Genomic DNA, 14,782 nt, shown 5'->3' with positions numbered 1-14,782 from the left:
GGGGCTTTCCTCCATCCCCATCTCGTAACCGCCAGGTAGGAGACCATTAGCCAGGGTGGGGTGTGAGAGCTGAGCTGGAAACAGGCTGGAAGCTGGAGACACTGAGACAGGCTTGATCTCTGCTGGAGAAGATCTGCTGCAGTACTAATGCTGTGATCCCCTCCATCTGAGGATAGCTCAGCTGTTAGAGCATGAGACTTAATCTCAGGGTTATGAGTACCAACTTGGGCAAAAAACCCCTGCATTTCATGGGGTTGGACTAGATGACCCACGTGGTCCCTTTCAATTCTACGATTCTATTCTATTTTATGCTCAGGCATCCTAAAGACCCCACAGTCTCTGCTGACCTTCATTCCAAGGAAACAGAGCCCAGGTAAGTGTCTGGAACCCCTGAAGATTGAGGTGGCATGCAACAAGATTATTTCAGAACTCCAAACTCCCTAAGAAAATTTCATATGTCTCATGCTAGTCTGACAATGTTATAAACAGCTACAGTCAAAACCAGATCAATGAAGATCAATGAACCCCCACCATGGAGTTTCTTATGGAGTAAATCTTACTTACTCAGAAGCCAGCCCCACTGTGTTCAGTGGGATTTACCCCATGGTAAAGGAATCACCACTGTGGATCATTTCCATCACAGGCAGGAATGCAGGTGAGCCACCAGTTGGAGGGTTTGCAAAGGATACAGGTGATCCTGAAAGGGTAGGGCTGCTAGGCAAATTGAGCCATGAGCGGGAGGGGGGGTGGAATCTGGGCAGGCCCTGCCTGTGACTGGTGACTGTGCCTGTCAATCAAGTGAAGAGCTCCTCCCCTTGCTCCCAGGTTGCTTATAGAAAGAGAGGATGAAATCCACCCAAATGGAAACTGGGTAAGTGATGGCTGCCCCCTAGATTTCATCAGTGCTCTCTACTTCGATGGAGGGTGCTTTACTTAAGTGGCCCCAACAAGAACGTGTGGCACAGAAGGTGGGGAAATGTCACAGCACTGGGGGATTAGGAGAAGAGGGAGTCAGAGGGGACATGATAGATGTTCTTGGAATTGGGCAAGGACCCCTGGGGTCCCTTCCAACTCTACACTTCTACGATTCTGTGATTGACTGGAGGGAAAGACCCTCCTCCGCCTGAGACCCTGGGGAGCTGCTGCCAGCCAGGGTAGACAACATTAGGCTGGACGAACAAGGACTCTGAACCAGAGTAATCCAGGTCCCTGTGGGGTTGTTGCTCTGCCATCTCACAAAACCATGCGCTTCCAACCAGTTCATATAAGAACAGAAGCTTAGTTAAGCTGGGTGATGGATTCATATAGCATGCAAATCTAATTTCTCACCATTATAATCACAAGAGCATAAGGAGAGGCTGCTGGATCCGGCCAATGACTCATCCAGTCCAGTATCCTGTTCTCACAGTGGCCAAACAGATGCCTCTAGGAAACCCACAAGCCGGATTCTAGCACAAGAGCAACTCTCCCCTCCTGTGGTTTCCAGAAACTTGGAATCAGAAGTATCACTGCCTCCGGCAATAGTGCGCGTTGTAGCCCTGAGCGGACTCAAGACCCTTCCCTCCCCCCCCCCCCACAAAAAGTCAGCCGGGGGATTCGGGGGGGGGGGAGTTTCTCATGCTCTGCTGGACCCCTAGAATCCCCACTCTGCCATGGGGGGGGGGTTCGGGGGTGCGCCGAGCCCTGGCGATCACCCCAAAGCTCTATTTGCCAAAACCGTGTCGCCCCTTAAGCAGACGACATGGAGCTCGCCACCATAGCCTCCGCCGCGAACCAGAAGTTGTCTAATTCTCTTTTAAATCCATCCAAGATGGTGGCCCTCACTGCCTCTTGTGGGAGGGAGTTCCACAGTTTAATGATGCCCTGCATGAAGAAGAACTTTCCTTGTCCTAAATCTTCCAACACTCAGCTTCATTGATCTAGGACAAACTTCGGTTTCCAGCTGTTTTTGGACCACAATTCTCATCATCCCTGGCCACTGGTCCTGCCAGCTAGGGATGATGGAACTGTCTCCCTCAGAAGGTGGTGGCCTCTCCTTCCTTGGAGGTTGGAAGGCCATCTGTCATGGATGCTTGAGCTGAGATTCCTGCATTTCAGGGGGTTGGACTAGATGACCCCAGGGGTCCCTTCCAGCTCTCCAGTTCTATAATTCTATAATTCACTGGATGTCCACATGCTCTGTTGTCGAGAGCGAGAAAAGCTCTTCTCTCTCCAGTCGGTGCATAATTTTATAAACTTCTATCACATTGTCTCTTATTCAGCTCTTTATTTACACTAAAGGGCACTTCTGTGCAACAGCACACTGTTCTGCTGGAAGCAGGAAGAGTGCATAATCCCCATCTCCCTTCCAGAGATTCTGTGCGCTGGATAAACAGGTCCCCCGCTGGGATGGGGGGACAACCTGATCTCTCTTCCTTCCCTAATTAATGCATTTCTTGTCTCTCGGTGGAGCTCTAGCTGCGAGCTTAATCTGGGTCTCAAAAGCAGGTCTGCAGTCAGAACAAAGCCAAGACCACAATTATTAATAATGGAGCTCCAATAAGTGGAGTTTGTCATCCAGGCACTCTCTGTGGCAGCTTCAAAGAAAAGGTTGGGGATTTTGTGACGTCGCGATACAGGAGCATCATATGAGTCCTGCTGAGTTTGACGAAAGATCCCCGGAGCCTGCCGGCTGACGATGAAAAATCCAAGAAGCTGGGGTGGGAGACAGCAGCCCACTCTTAACCACTACACCACACTGTCTCTCTCAAACTCTTGAGGGTCCCATGGACTGCAAGAAGATCAAACCTATCCATTCTGAAGGAAATAAGCCCTGAGTGCTCACTGGAAGGACAGATCCTGAAGCTGAGGCTCCAAGACTGTGGCCACCTCAGGAGAAGAGAAGACTCCCTGGAAAAGACCCTGATGTTGGGAAAGATGGAGGGCACAAGGAGAAGGGGGCGACAGAGGACGAGATGGTGGGACAGTGTTCTCGAAGCTACCAGCATGAGGGAGGCAGTGGAAGACAGGAGTGCCAGGCGTGCTCTGGTCCAGGGGGTCCCGAAGAGTCAGACACGACTAAACGACTCAACAACAACAACAGTCAGCTGCTGACCCGTTTTACCTGCTGAGACGGTGCAAAACAGGACATCTTTGTCTGCTGGGGCATCTTTGACCATGCAGGAAACAGGCAAGGCCAAAGTGGCTGCAAAATTGCTCAGCTTGGGGACATTAGGCAGTCACTCAAAGGGAAAACTGGTTTTAGGAAACAAAGAAGGGAGGCCAGGTGCGTGAGGGGTCTGCAGGTGCCGCCCTGGAGCTGGGCACGCGGAGAGGAAATGCCGCAGGCAGCCTGTGGGGGAAATCAGTTTCAAGTCAGCTGTGGCCCTGTGTAAATTCATAAAGGATGGAGGCCGCCAGACACCCAGTCAGCCTGCAAGCTTGGCTGAGTCACCGATGAGATGATAATTACATCAGACACCTGTAGGGCACTTGGGGGGGAGGGGAGGGGGGGTTGTTACAAAGCAAGGAGAGAACAAAGAGAGTCCCTCACTGTTTAAAACTGGATCAGAGAGGAGGTTTTTGTGCAGATGTAGACCCCCCTTATGCTGGTTTTATATACTGGAAGGACAGAGGAAGGTACAATTAGGGGAAGGGCTGAAACTCAGTGGTAGAGCACCTGCTTGGCATGCAGAATCATGGAATTGTAGAGTTGGGGGGATTCCCAAGGGTCATCTAGTCCAACCCCCTGCAATGCAGGAATCACAGCGAAAGAATCTCTGGCTGGTGAACATCAAACATCTGGATGAAGTATCCGTATGCATGGCAAGGAGAAAGTGGCTAGAGAAACCTTTTGCTCCTTCTCCCAGAACTCCTGGATTTCCAACAAAGCTGAATGTTGCAGGAGCCAGACAGACTTCTTCACGCGACGCAGTTAACCTGCGAAACTCTCTGCCACAGGCTGCCAAGCTGGACAGCTTGAAAAGGAAAGAGAGAAATCAACGTGGAACAAGGCTATCAAAGGCTGTAAAGAATATCTGCTGTCTACAGTATTGGAGGCCATGTGACACTCAGTACCAGTTGCTGGGAAATTTATTTATTTTTATAGGACTTCTTTCATAAAATTTATCCACCGCTTGACTGTGGAAAAGAAAAACACCCTCAAAGTAGTTTACAACAAGATGAAACCAAGAAAGAATTACAGCAGTACCTAAAAATGAAACACAACTTAAAATGCTGCACTAAATCAGGTGAAAATGACCCCAGTTTTCTAAGCACATCGGAGGGCTTGTCTAAACAAGAAGGTTTTCAGAAGGTGCCCAAAAGACTGCAGTGAAGGAACTTGCTTGGTATCAATAGGCAGGGAGTTCCCAAGGGCAGGCGCTGCCATACTAAATGGAATGCCACTGGGAGGGTTGGTGTCCTGCTTCAGGGATCCTCATACTGGGGATCTAGTTGGCCTCTTTGCCAAAGAGGATGCCCCCTTTGTACCGATGCAGGAATCTCTTCTGAGGTGATTACGCTTTTCATGCCGGAGGTCATGCAAAACCTGGGGAGGGGAAGGGAGACCTTTTAGCCCAAGAGTCGTGTTTCCTGGTGGGCTGCCTTCATGTGTTTGTGCACCTCATGCCAGGGATGGGGAGGGCGAGAGGCAAGAGGCAGTGGAGCCACAGAAGTGGCCCTGAACATTAATCAGGAGGCTGCTTCTCGGCCATACCAAAAGTCGAGAGATTTTTTACCTGCTCCATCCCAATGTCACAACTTCCCCTCTCTCTGTCAAGGCAGGAAAGAGTTAGGATTACAGGTCAAGTACACCTCCCAGCTGGGCCAAAGCGCTTGAGAAGGGCGTGAAGAGGAAAGAGGATAATCCCAAGGATCAAGGGCAGAGCCTCCTCCCTCTGTGTTAAAAGGATCTCTGGCAGCCAGGGTGCAAAAGACATGCCAGTCAGAGCAGACAACACCAGCTGCCTTTGAGTGAGAAACAGACCCCTGGGGCCCCTCTATCGCAGCCTTGCCTCCTCTGACAGACAACTGTTCCTCAGTGCCTGAAGCCAAGAGAGGCAACCGTCTTTCACGGTAGATTGTAAGCTCTTTCCGGGCAGGGGACTTTCCTTTGCGCTGCCATTGTTTGAATTGCCATGGGCACATTGGTGGCTGTCTGTATACCAGTTCCACTGCTATTTACCACTGCATACTCCGACCCCTACAACCTGCATTGCAGCGGGTTGGACTAGATGACCCCTGGGTTCCTTCCAGCTCTACAATTCTATGATTCTACTACTGCTAAAAGCAACTTCCTAGTAAAAATGAGCATGCAGCCCCCCTTCTGGGTTGGAGAGGCAGGAGGGCAGAGAGGCCAATTTGCCGTCTGCTGAGATGCTTTTGGTTTCGCAGGTCCTGCCAGGCATTTCCCCTTTCCCCCTTCTCCCTCGCCTAGAAGTATTACGATGAACGATTGCAGCAAAAACGACCCCCAGGAAATTACAGCAGTCCAAAGCCGTGCTGGGAGGCTGCCAGCTGGGCTGCACTTGGCGTGTGCCTACACTCCTTAATTCATAAATCGCAGTGGCTGGCGAAAGGCGTGCCAGCCAGGGCGAGTTCCTCAGGGGATGGCGTGTGGCTGTGCGGGTGTGTTGTGTGTTTGGCACACAAACAGGAGGGGGCATGCACAGAAGCCCAAGCAGAAGGAGCCCCCCCTCGTTGCTCCAGCCAGCTAGTCACAGACTCCAAGGGGAAAGCCAGGGCGCAGGTGTGCTGTGGGCATCAAGGTCACCTGCATTTCATTTCTACCTGCAGTTGCAAAAGAATTCTAGAGGCTGTTGCCTGTAAGGTGAGAAACAGGGCGAGGGGTTTCCTCTGAGCCCAGTGACTGCAGTGCACCAGAATGGACTGGGTGCAAGCGAGAGCTTAAAGCTCTGGAGAGGCCCTGCCAAGAAGGGTTAACCCAACTCAGCTGCCTTCCTGTTGCTGTTTTTTTTTACCAGCAACCAAAACACAAACAGTGAAACCCACAGGTGGCTGATACATAGGGTATACATAATCAATAACAACATATTCAAATCAACCATATGTACAATTCTATATACATTAACACTCCTCCCTCCACAAGGTTTATTTAACTTTTAACATTTTAATTGCCCCAAATTGTTCAAACCTGCCCAAATAATTCAATATCTTCTCAAACCAATCCTCCTCCTCCTCCTCACTGACCTTAAACCCTTTCAGTTTGTGTATCTTCACAGTTAGATATTCTAAAATTATAATATTATTCAGTTTTTTCCTCCATTGGTTCACCCCTTCTCTTCTGCATTTTTCCAATTACTCGCTATAACCTGTCTGGCTGCAATTACCACCAATTTTACCCATTTACATTCCTCTTTTGTGTCTAACTCGGTGCTACTCAGGCTAATAAGAACCATTAATTTAGATATTTCCACCTTTTCCACCTTCCTACCCACAATTCCTGATATTTCTATACCAATCTGTTTCCAGAATTCATGAACTAACGGACAATCCCACCACATGTGACTGTACGTTCCCATCACTCCACATTTCCTCCAGCAATTCTGACTTCCAGATTTTGTAATATGATATAACTTTACCATAATACCATTTTTGTACCAACTTCAACCCTTGTTCCTGGATTATCCTAGAGGTCGCAACAAAGGGTGGTTGCCAAAAGATTCTTTCCCAATCTTCATCTAAAATCTGTTCCTGAATATCTAGCTTCCAATATTCTTTCAAACTTTCCTTTGGTGCCTTCGTATATTTCTGTGAAAGTCCAAGGAGTGTGTGTGTGTGTGTGTGTGTGTGTCACTAGAGACACAACCGCCGCCCTTCTCTTGACATGGGACTCTGGAACCAGATCAACCAGAAGGGCAATGGCACCCTAGGCTGTTGGTTGTGGCCAAGCCAGTGGTCAAGGATGCTGAGCTGTGGTCCAGCAACATCTGCAGGGGTGGGGGACAAAGGATCCCCGCTTTGGAACAGAAAAGCACAAGAACAGGAGGTGATCCGGGTTGTGGGATGAGACTGAAGGGGGCCTACTGGGTCCAGTCTCCTGTTTCCGCAGTGCCCAACCAGCTGCCCCCAGAGGAAGCCCAAAAGCAAGACATGAGTGCCAAAAGAGGCAATACTGCCCTGTCGTCTGCCACTCAGATGCATGCTGCTTGCAGAGGCTGGTGTCCTTCTCTGTTGCCAATGCACTTTCCCCCTGAAGTCTCAGGCCAGACTCCAGCATTTCCCACCTGACAGAGATTCCTTAGCTGTGATTCCTGCCACCACAGGGGGTTGGACTAGATGGCATTTGGGGGTCCCTGCCAACTCTAGGGTTCCCACAGGCAAAGGCATGCAAATGACTATGAATTGCAAAGAGTCTGCAACACCTCTTTAACAGGCTGTCTGTTCACAAGGAATGGATCAGCAGCACTCTCCCTCCCAGATTGCAACCCCAAGACCCACCACCACCCCTTGAAACTGCTTCTTGTGAATAGGAGTGGGGTGGGTGGGTGGGTGAATAACTTCTCCAGGATCTTAAGGAATTCTGGTTGCATGTTGGCGGCCCCTCCCACCGCAGCATCTTCAAGAGAAAGGCATTGTTGTAAAGCAGAGAGAGAGCAGCTTCCCTAAGACTTTAGGGAAAGGGACTCAGGAGCCTGAAAGCCAGTCCAGATCATAGAATCATAGGAGTCAGAAGGGAACCTGAGGGTCATCTAGTCCAACCCCCTGCAATGCAGGAACCTCAGCTAAAGCATCCATGACAGATGGCCATCCTAGGGTGGCCATATTATGAAGAGCAAAAAAGAGGACGCTATGAGAACTCCCATTTTAAATACCCCTACTAGATGTTAATGGGACGCAGGTGGCGCTGTGGGTTAAACCACAGAGCCTAGGGCTTGCCGATCAGAAGGTCGTGGTTCGAATCCCCACAACGGGGTTGCTCGATCCCTGCTCCTGCCCACCTAGCAGTTCTAAAGCACGTCAAAGTGCAAGTAGATAAATAGGTACCACTCCGGCGGGAAGGTAAACGGCATTTCCATGTGCTGCTCTGGTTTGCCAGAAGGGGCTTAGTCTTGCTGGCCGCATGACCGGGAAGCTCTACGCCGGCTCCTTCGGCCAGTAAAGCGAGATGAGCGCCGCAACCCCAGAGTCGTCCGCGACTGGACCTAATGGTCAGGGGTCCCTTTACCTTTACTAGATGTTAAGGTTACCAGATGTCCCCGTTTCCTGGGGACAGTCCCTGGATTTACAAATCAGTCCCCATACAAAATCCATTGAAGCTGAAAAGTGTTCCCGGATTCAATGAAAAAAATCTGGTAACCTTACTATATGTAGCCTATAGAATCTGTGAGGGGGGTGAGGTCAGGAAAAGAGAAGAGGAAAGCAAGTCTTCAGCCACCAGTTATGTCTATGCCTCATCCAGAAAGTATAGCCAGAGACATTATGGCAAATTTAAAAAATCCACCTGGGCAGAAATTTTACCCTCGAAAATGAGGATGTGTCCTGGAAAAAGAGGACACATGGCAACTGTACCATCCAACCTCTGCTTAAAAACCTCCAGTGAAGTAAATTCCACCCCTGACCACTCAGCTGCTCCACTGCCCTCCTTGCCCATCCGAAGAACTCCTCCTCCTTCCAGCAATTCCACCCTTCTCCCCTTGCTGCCCCACATGCTTCTGTGACAGGTGCCTCCCCCTTCCCTTAAATCCATCCTCAAAACGCCCCTTTTCTGAGACACCTTTGGCTCACCTTCTGGGCTGTATCTGGTGCTGGTGCCGCAAAGAACAGACCCACCAAAGTGAATGAGCACGACTAATGTAGGTCCATTTTCCAAATTATACTGGGGTGAAGATGGAGGCTGTGCAACACCACACACTCTCCCCAAATAATCTCGGGAGCTGTAGTTCACCCCCAACAGAGCCAGAGTTCCCAGAATACTTGGGTGTGTGTGTGTGCTGGAATGGGCTTTAGAAGGATGATGTCTGTGCAGCCAAAGTATATGGAATGGAAAAGGACCCAGGTTTCATTTGCTAGTCTCTCCTCTTCCTCTCCTGCTGGGTGCTGGATTGTGGGCTCCTTGGGGGCAGGGACCAGTCCTCTTGGGCTCTGTGAAGTGCCCGGCACTCTAATGGTGCTGCATAAATAATACCCCATAATGAAGGCAGCACTTTGGGGTCGGCCATTTGGGAGCCACATTCAATTGCATCGCACATTTGAATAATGTTAGGGCAAAAACCGAGAGAGGATGAATGGGTTCCTCCCATGAATTGTCCACCAGGAAGCTGGAGATGAATGGACCGTTAATTTCAGAGGCAGCCGAGGGAGCTTGATTCATGGCCTGCTTTTATTCCAGAGCTTCCATTGTCTTTGCAAACTGATGTTTTGCTGCAAGAAGCCAGCTGGCACACAAAAGGACGAGGCGTCTGCAGTTTGGCTCCTGACACATCCAAGAAGCCCAGCGGCAATATCTCACCCACAACAATTCCAGGTCTCTGCCTTCCCAAGGGATGGAGCTGGCACCTTGCCCTTGGCCCCGTGGCAGTTTCCCAGCCACACAGGTGTACTGACGCATGCCGTACCTGTTGGATTTCTGCCCGCCGTGGAGCTGTCCAAAGCGTAGAGCTTCACTTGGCAGCCTTATTGAGAAGGAGGCGTGTTTCCTGGCACTGCTGGATGACTTGGGAATAAAGCCAATGGGGTCATCCCTGGTTCTTAGAGGTGTCTCATCTCAGCAGGCTCCTGCCTGCCAGATGCAGTCCAGGTTTCCCTCAAACCAAGGTGTGTGCACCTTGGCCACTTGGTTGGACAAACTGCCTGATCAGCAGGCCAAGGGGACTGGGAGGTCAGAAGGGAGAAAGACTAATTATAGGGGGCACCAGAGCCAATGGCGGGCATAGGAACATAATTCCATAAGGCTGACCAAAGTGAGTAGAGCCTTCCTAATGAAGCTGTCAGATGGGCAGGGTATAAATAATAAAGTATTTTATATTATTATTTAAATGATATGCCTCCACTGCCACAGGTCCCTGCCTGGAATTCAGATTGCAGTAGTATTTTAACTTGTTTTGAGGGATCTCATGTATGAATGATCCACTGGGTCACTTGGGAATTAGGGTTTGAAGGTCACTGACCTGGCCACCAGCCAAGTAGGTCACTGTGATCTGGCCACTGGCAAAGGGTGTGGTCATTCTTGGGTCTATTAAGACGGGGCTGGACACGGCCTCTTTGCTTCACTGAGAGAAAGCTCTGCCAGATTGGTGCTGAGCTCTGCGCTGTATGTATGCTTTGAGTCGTACTTGCTTTGCATTGTAGCCTGAAGCTTCCACTAGGGATCATGGGGAATCCTGTATATAGTGAAACTGCCTTAACGATTTGGACCTGCCAGTAAAGGACTGAACGGTCTGAGGAGTTGGAGTCTGACTGAATTTCTTCCAGCACAAAATGGCACTGCCACAAAACTACACACTTGGGGAGCTGCACACACCATACGCTGGCGAGTTTGTTATCAAGGGTTAAGCAGAAGGGGCCTCTGAGCATGAGCAGAGTCCTTTCCTCTCTCAGCTGAGAAACCACGACATCAGAGATTAAGATGGTGGGCCTCGCCACCTCCTGTGTGAGGGAGTTCCATAGTCTTGCAGGAAGCAGAGCTTCCTTTTACCCGACCTGAACCTTCCAACCTAAAAGACTCGCAGCAGAATCTGATCACATTTCAAACGTCCCCTTGAAATTGATAGCAAGCTTCTCTGGAAGATAACAAAATTGATGGCTGCAAATGAGAACAACTCAAGTGCCTCAGTCCTGTCACCCAGGAGCCATATCCTGAGATTTGGGAAGCAAGAGGTGCTCTGCACATGCTTTGGTGCTCTCTCTTAAGACCACTCCCCTTCTATATTCGTTCTTCTCTGTTTTTCTTTTACCCACCACAAGCCTGATGAGAGTCCTGATGCCCCAAACTGGCCTAGCTCTGCTAAGGTTTACCTGAGGTTCAGCTCTCCAACCAAGCCAAGAAAAAGGCCTCTGGAGGCAGAGTTCTCTGGTGCAGCAAATGTCCTGAGATGAATGAACTTTGGGATCGATGGAAAACTGTTAGCTCTTTTAAACACCTCTTTTTAAAAATAGGCAGCCCTGTCTGTTTTCTCTGGCTGGCTGCCTAGAACAGAACACAGTTTTCCAAATGGGATTTTACCTGTGCTGGAGAGAGCAAGGTGGTTACGTCCTTTACCTTGGAAGCATTTCTGAGGCTGCAACTTAAAACACCCTTGGCCTTTTGAGCTGCAGTATCACATTGCTGGCTCCTGTTCCGTTTGTTCTGCACCAGCCCCTTCCCACTTTCCCTGCAAGTGCTGCTGCACAGACGGCGATCTCTCACATGATCCCTGTGCACCTGGCTCTCCTCTGTAGCACAACACACTTCACGAGTGTCTCTGGTGCACGTCACGTTCTGCTGTCTGCACAGCTGTCCTGTTGGGTGATATCATCTATTCTCACAAAGGAATCCCACACAAACCGTCTATGGATCAATATGGTGCCTTTTTCTCCAACATTCTGCTTCTGTCACCACTCTTTGGTTTATTAAAATTATTATTCTTTATTAAATGTATATACCGGTCTCAGGTCAGTTCACAGGATAAAATACAGAACAAAAACCACCCAATGAACCTCCCAACACATTTTAAAAGGGCATAGGATGTCAATCAAGCACAGGCCTGGTTTGCTCCATCTGGCTAAGCTCCTTGCAGCCTCTTTGCCCAAACGTGTGTGGCACCCAGTTATCTTTCCCTGACCTCCTGGTGACATTGATACCCTCACTGGTACTCAGGACCCTGCCTTGGCTCCTCTACTGGCCACCAACACAGCATTAATTCCTAGGGGGCTTTTCTTCAGGCACAAATATCTTTGGATCCCCTGTACCTACTGGATGCAGAATTCTGTTATTTCCATCTCCCTGAATTCTTCATTCACCAGACAATGAGAGAGATGCCTTTTGGTGAGTCTGCAGTTCAGAGAGATCACTGCAGAAGCGTGTGTGTGTGGAGTGGGTGGTGTGGTATTCTGTGCTCCTGTTCTCAAAACAAGCAACTGCCCCTTCAGAATAGAATGATGGCGTTTTCATTGATTTTTTTGGCCACCAACGTGAAGTATGGGAAGGAAAAGATAAATCTGGAGTGCTGCAGACTCAGAAGGCTGCTTGGCTGGGATGCTGCCCACAGATCGGGCTCTTGTGTATTCTGGGTGTCAAGGAGCAGAGTTAAGGCACTGCACCCATTCACACAGAATTAAGGTGTTGCGCCCACTCCTACCTCCACCCCCTGAACTTCGTGTTCCCCGGCTGTGTAGCTTTTACACCCAGAATTTGTTTTCTTTTGATGTCTTTCCTGTGGACCAGACAAAATGCAATGGGTAGCGAGAGAGAGGCAGGCGCCAACTCAGGCAGAAGCTTTTGCTCTGCTCGGTGTCCTCTCCTGTGTGGGCACTTGCCTTTTGGGGAAGGGCCATGGCTCAGTGGGTAGAGCACCTGCCTTGCATGCAGAAGGGCCCAGGGTCAATCCCCAATAGCATCTCTAGATATTGGGGGGGGGGGGGAAATACTCCTTGTCTGAAACCATGGAGAGCTGCTGCCAGCCAGTGCAGGCAAAATGAGTTAGATGGACGAATGATCTGACTCAGTGTATGGCAGCTTCCTATGAACCTCTTGCACCTGCCCAGGATGCCCAAGGCCACCTGGCATGGAAGGTTGCCCACACGGGCACCACTCTGGTGCCCTCTTTTCTTTCAAACCAAGCAGCCCTATGACCTGGGAGGCTTTGAGGGGGTGGGGAGTAGTGGTTAGCGGCAGTGGAAAGTGGATTTGGGTCTTATCTAGGTGAGTGACCATGCCTTGCAGGGAGGGCTTTGAGAAGGGCTTCATTCCTGATGGCAAAAGGCAGGCAGCCCCAGCTTCTCAATTCTGCCCATGGCAGAAGCGCTGCAGTGCCTGCCCAACCAACAGAGCCTGCTTGTGAAACCGGCAGCCGGCCCCTCGCTCACCTTGACCAGCCGCTCTTGCGTCACAACAAGGGATCCTCCACCCCTTCGCACGACACATTGCAGGGGGCATGTTCGTGCCACTTCCCTCTCGCAGCACGATGCCAGCCTCAGGCCAGAGATGCAATGATGCAGCCCACCCAAAACTCAGCCATATCTCTCTGCGACCCACCCAGACTGCACTGCCCCTTCCTAGGAGGGGTCTCTGCTTATGCAGTCTGTGTTCCACCCAGCGTGCAAAAGAACCGCTTTCCAGTTCCAATTACTTTGGAAGTGTCAGCCAGGGGCATGGTGATGGTCAAATGCAGTTGTTTTTTTTAAAGGTCTCAATCCAGGTCAGTCCCTGGAGCCAGGACAGCATCTATCGCACCTCCCACCTCAGCCGAAGCATCCTTAATCCCGGGGGTCCTCTCTGGACCAAGACACTCCTTAGATAGCCCTGTCCCCTCACTTTCCCATAGGCACTGGGTCCCACCTGCCTCCCAGAGACCCCCTGGACCAGCGCTTTCCCACCCTGACTGCAGAGGGCAGGGCTCCGCAAAACGACCCTCCCCCCCCCTGCCCTGTTGCGATCCGCTCACCTGAGGTGGTCTGCCTCGGTTCCACACCTAACAAGCTGCCCACTCCAAGCCCATCACCGTGGTCGCCCTTGCATCGAGAGAGGCGCCGCCGCTGCACTCCTCGGAGATGCGGGCTGGGATGCCGAGGCTGGTACCCAGGAGGAGGGATGCTGCGCGCGCTCTCCAGGAGATGCAGGGCGGAGAGAGAGAGAGAGGGCAGGGCGGTACCCCGGAGGAAGAGCCCGGAGCGCTCTCCGAGGATGGGAGCAGCAGCAGGAGAGGACAGCCCAGGAAAGGAGCCGCGGCGGGCAGGCTCCGAGGACGCTGGTACCCAAGGACCGCTCTCTCTCCAGGGATGCAGGAGGGATGCAGCGGCGGGCGAGCGAGAGGGATGCGCAAGGAAGGGAAGGGAGCCAGACCACCAACTCCGCCTGCTCCGGGCTCCCTGCACCAGTCAGTCCCCAGCCTGCCTCTCTCTCCTCCCCGCCTGGAAAGGAAGCTGCTTTTGCTGGGAAGCACTAATGACACCCCCCCCCCGTCTCAACCCAGCCCCTCCCTGAGCTCCCTCATTCGCTGAGAACTGCGGATTCTGCGCCAGTTCCCTGCCCGCCGCCGGAGAGGGAAAGGCAGCTTTCGGGCGGGCTCCGCTTCCCGCAGGACAAACACTCCCCCGCCCCACTCCGCCCCACCACGCCCCACGCCCCCGCCTCCTCCAGCCCCAGATCTGTCTAGGCTGTTGCCCCAGTCTGGAGGGGGCTGGAGAGGGGAGGGGATGGAGCTACATCCTAACTCCCACCCGCGTGTTGACGGTCAGGCTCTGGCGGCACTGTGGCCTGGGGGGCGGGAGGGGGGCGGCAGACTGCAGCGCGCGGCGCCACGTGGCAAGAGGAGCCCCCCCCCCAAGGCACATCTCCATCCTCCTGACTGGACCATTTCTGCAGCCCTGGCCTTGGGAGAGGGAGGTGTCCCTGCGATTTCGGAAAGGGACACTCAAAGCCCATGTAAGCAGCCCCAGGACCACTTTGCACACAGCGTTTGATTTGCAGAAGGTCATCCTTTCTCATACCCCCCTCCCGGCCAAAAAGTTTTTGGTTTTTTTAGGGAAATGCAGTGGCAGCGATGGGGAACATCTCTCTCTCTCTGTGTGTGGGGGGGCTCCTGATGGACTCCAGCTTCCACTCTCCCCCAGCAGCCAGCATGGTCAGGGGACGATGGGTGTT

At 51.6% G+C, this 14,782-nt stretch overlaps 1 protein-coding gene across 1 annotated transcript in view; it reads right to left on the bottom strand.

Moving 5' to 3' along the window:
• The window catches only part of PHF24 (PHD finger protein 24), a 33,394-nt gene extending 19,024 nt beyond the window's left edge, over positions 1 to 14,370 (bottom strand). The window contains exon 1 of the mRNA XM_083403110.1: positions 13,584 to 14,370. The gene's annotated coding sequence lies outside the window, so the exon portion shown is untranslated. The remainder of the gene's footprint in view (positions 1 to 13,583) is intronic.
• Positions 14,371 to 14,782: the final 412 nt, after the last annotated feature.

This window comes from Podarcis tiliguerta, assembly GCF_965153285.1.
Source record: "Podarcis tiliguerta genome assembly, chromosome: 11".
Taxonomy (NCBI): Eukaryota; Metazoa; Chordata; class Lepidosauria; order Squamata; family Lacertidae; genus Podarcis; species Podarcis tiliguerta.
This window is presented reverse-complemented; position numbering and strand designations above follow the sequence as displayed.